This window comes from Rhagoletis pomonella, unplaced genomic scaffold, assembly GCF_013731165.1.
Source record: "Rhagoletis pomonella isolate Grant_MI unplaced genomic scaffold, Rhpom_1.0 Rhpom_scaffold_00004, whole genome shotgun sequence".
Lineage (NCBI taxonomy): Eukaryota > Metazoa > Arthropoda > Insecta > Diptera > Tephritidae > Rhagoletis > Rhagoletis pomonella.
The window spans coordinates 68,146,391-68,150,778 of NW_023458558.1; the positions used below are offsets into that span (position 1 = coordinate 68,146,391).

Sequence of the window (4,388 nt, forward strand, 5' to 3'; positions counted from 1 at the left end):
TTTTTCTATTTTGTTTTCCTTTTGTACTAAAAACTACCAAGCAAATTGCAGAAGCGCTTGAAAGCTCAATAAATTTTGCAATTCAAATGCTTGATTGACAGCGCACATTTCACAAATTGTCCACTCAGCGCAAATCGCTAGCCACTTCAATGGTGCTGCACGTGGTGGTGTGCCCATCGCTTCTGTGGAGAGTATCTCTTACTTATGTGAGTAAATAAACCGCTAGAGCGCACTAAGGCAGTCGCCTGCGAAAAGTAGCATAGCTGATTTGAGACTGCCATGTTTGCACGCAATTAAAGACACCTGAGCAGCTAAAGTATTTCGTTCTAGACATGCACATTCACTTGTACATACATACATACATACATACACATGTATGTATGTAAATATGTGCATACCTTGTTGCGAGCTCATTTATTTACCTCGATGCCTAGTTGTTCGTGACAAGATGCAGTGCACCGTTAACTGCATTTTTTGAATCTAATTACCCCTGTGTGGTGTCGCCGCCGTGTGATGGCAGCGACAGCCGTCGTAGTTGCTGGAAAATTAGTTTGAAAAATGTCTGCCTCATTCCTGTGTTACTAAGTATTTACAGCGGCGCATTCCCGTCTGTCAAGAATGGAACTGATGATGATGTAATGGAGCGCAAGCATACAAAATGAGTTTTTTTGTGTGCAAAAGTGCAAATTAATTTGATGTAGGTTTAGTTGTTTCAACAAATGGCAGTTACAATAATTTGGGCACAATGTAAATTTGTTTAGAGGGAATAACGCTAGTAAAGATGGGAAATCTCTTACAAACCGTTTACGATACATTATGTCATTGCGCTGACCTCGAGATGAAAGAAAAACTATACTTACACTGGCGGTCATTAGAATAGACTCGCCTTACTTTGAAGAGTTTTGGCTATATTTCCATGGTTTATTTTATGTAATAATATATTTTTATAAAAGCCTGGTTAGCTATACAACAAACATCATATAAATCCTCTTTTCAAACTTTATGCAAAAATTATAAAAGTTCGACAAATGTTCACCAAATTTTTAAACTTTTATTCAGAATTTTCAATTGGCTACAAAATACCGTTGATTTTTAAGCACTTTTTTTAATGCTTGCTACCATGGCAACCATTTGCATTTTATTGTTGTGAATTTACAAACGCGGTCTCGTACAATTCTCCGTTTCCGGAAACGAACAGAAAATGACTACAATTTTCATTGATTTTCGTATCCGGAAAACGTTCGAAACATTCGGAAAAGATGATGTTATTTGAAAGCAATAATTGTAGTATTTTATTTGTTCAAGCTGAGCATTTGACAGCACGAAGACGTATTAGACAGTGGCTGAGCGTGCAGAGGAGCGTGCTAGTATTTTTTCTGTGAAGTGCAGAAGGAAAGCGTGTTGAACGAAAAATTCAATAAGAAAAATTTCAGAAAAACAGCCAAAAGCGTGTCCGTTTCAAAACAATTTTCGGTTCTTTTCTGTACATACATTTCTGCCGCACACTTTAGTGGGAAAACGGATCGTCAAAGTATCCGAAAATGGAATCGGTAAACGACCAAAAATCCGCCTTTCAACCACTTTTTCCTTTTTCGGATTTTTGGCTGCCGGATTTATACACAAGAAAATACATTGGGATCATATAAATATCTGTACCATTCTGCATCAAAAAGAAAATAAAAAAGGCAGCTAATTTTTTGGCAGTTAGGGCTCGATATGTACTAAATAATTAAGTAAAGAAAAAAAAAGTTTTTTTATTGGGAGCGGGAGCGTAGCTCGGAGCGAAATAAAATAACGGAGCTAGAGTGGAGCGATGAAAAAAGAGCTTTGCTCCGATTCCCTGGTATATTGGATACGATACTCATCCATTTTGAAATTTCCACCAACTGCACTATACAGTTTCAAGGACAGATTTACCATCGAAGCGTAAATTGTTGCCGCCAGGGAGTGAAGAGAAAAAATTTCATCAAATTAATTTCGTTGTTCGACTAACCGTGCCTTGTAACGTTAGATCATTGGAAAATTTAAAGAACTTTTTCGCGCACATAACACTTTTGTTAGGTTATTTAAGACGGCCATGAAAATCTAACTTCCGACGACCACCGAACCATAATATTAGCAGATAAATCGAGAACGTAAATCGTTGGTGAAAATATTGGAACAAAATGTTTCAATAAAAAAATTAATTTTGTGCGATTTTGTTTTTTTTTTTGAATAAACAACGATATATAATAAGATTAAGGTAAAAACACAATGCAAATCTTTAATTGCATGTCAAAAAAGTCAAACATAAGAAATTGCAAAAACGCGAAAAATTTGGTGTGCAATTTAGAAACTCTTATAAATTTATTGATGCAACATCAAATGCATTTTCAATCAAAATTTACCAACAAACAACGCACGTATGTATGTATGTATGTATGTATCCCACACTCTTTGTTTGCGCTTTTCGTTTTCAGACAACGTAGCAGCAAAGCAAGGCCAAATGCTATGCCGAATGAATTTTCTAATTTCCTGGCATGTTTTCAATTTAATCAAAGCAATAAATGATTTACGAAATGTTTTATGAATTTTACAAGTACTACAACAAATTTATTAAGTAAATAGTTGATATGAGTGAACGAATGTGCATTTTAAGTACAACAAACACAGCGAAAATTGAGGTTTGGCAGCTACTGCGGCGTGGCTGAAATAATATCAAGGCCAAGAGCGGTCAACGATTGCAACAAAAAATTATTAAAATGAAAAAAGAAGTAATTGAGTTGTTAGGAAAAATATAGGTACCTTAATAAAATTTACATGAAACAGCCTGTGAAATTAATTATATGCACTCTTATCACAATTTTATACACATTTTTAAAGTCATCATCTATATATATAAAATAATAGCCGTTTTCGTTGTTCGGAGTTAACTCAAAAACTACTGCATAGATTGCAGTCAAATTTTCAGAGGCTATACCTTGCATATATGGTCCTATTATAGGCTACCAGAAAACACGCTAGGTGGCGCTGTCGAGTTATTTATAAAATTCGTATTTATGAACCGATTTCGTTTAAAACGAAAAATACGTAAGCGAAAAATAGACCCGCTAGGTGGCGCCGGAGTCGAGTTATTTATAAAAATCTTATTTATGAACCAATTTCTTTTAAATTCAAAATGTGAGCTGCCAGCATGATGGAAAATACGTTTACAAAAAATAGACCCACGAGGATTTTCTTGGCCCTCCTATAACTGAAAACTGGTTTACGGGTCAATGTTGAAGTTGCAAGATCATGGAAGAATATTACGTACGCTTGGCAGAGATCTCACAGCTGGAAATAAGGATTAGTATTCCATATGGTATCACAGCGCTACTATTCTTGACCTATATGTGAGGAGGATTCTGCTCTTTATTCGTTTCAATTTAAACTAAAAATGTTACTTTACAGACCGCTTTTGCTTTTAAACGCTATTTTTGTATTGGCCAACGCAAAAGATCTTATTAGGCGCTGCGAAGCAAGCGGGTATTGGCTAGTTGTACAATATTATAAAAAGTCATTAAAGTCATTTTGTTACTTTATAGCTAATTTTAATTACATCTTATCAATTCCTTTCACATAATAGTGCACATAAATTTCATAGCTATTTGCAATACAATATGGTGACAATGATTTTTGATTTTACGCACTTTTCAAACCATTCGCTTTCAAACTCTTAAAACGCTTATCAGATCGCATTTATTTTGCCGCTTTTGTTTATATTTATATTGAATTATTAATATTTATTTATGTACGCAATTTTTGTATATCTAAATAGCATTTTACCTTCAAACCCTGCGTGTGATTGCTTATTTGATTTGACTTAGTTGAGTATGCTCTCATAAAAGAGCTCAAGGGCCGTATAACAAAACATTGTTCGAATTGAATTAATTGTAGGTAAATAAACACAAATGATAATAATTTAGTATGCTAAATTCAAACTCGCATAAAGTTTTGAAGGTTAAAATCAAAAAAAAAATAGTTTGAAAGTTTTTTGTATGCGATTGAATGTTTGGCTAAACACAAGTTTATATTCCTATTTTTTTTGCATACATGCGCTTTATTAAGTTTTAATTTGTGAAGCATTATTTTATTTAAAAACATTATTGATAATAATGACACATATCGCACAGGTTCTTCAAAAGCGTAATAAAATCAAAAGGAGTAAATAATTTCAGAACTTTTTTTTTAACCGGAGAGCACTTGGGCACATGGGTATATTAACTTTGTTAACATAACGGTGGTTTGTAGCAGCTAAAATGGATGATGTAGATATAAATATTATTTAAAAAAACGTAAATAGGCACCGAAAACAAAAAACAGAAAAAATAAAAATTTAAAAATGTTTTTTCTTTTTAAAATAATAAAAT

General features: G+C 33.7%; 1 protein-coding gene across 1 annotated transcript in view; it reads right to left on the reverse strand.

Moving 5' to 3' along the window:
* Nucleotides 1-4,388, reverse strand: part of LOC118738032 (F-actin-monooxygenase Mical) — a gene marked incomplete in the record, with an annotated part of 215,264 nt that overhangs the window by 151,305 nt on the left and 59,571 nt on the right.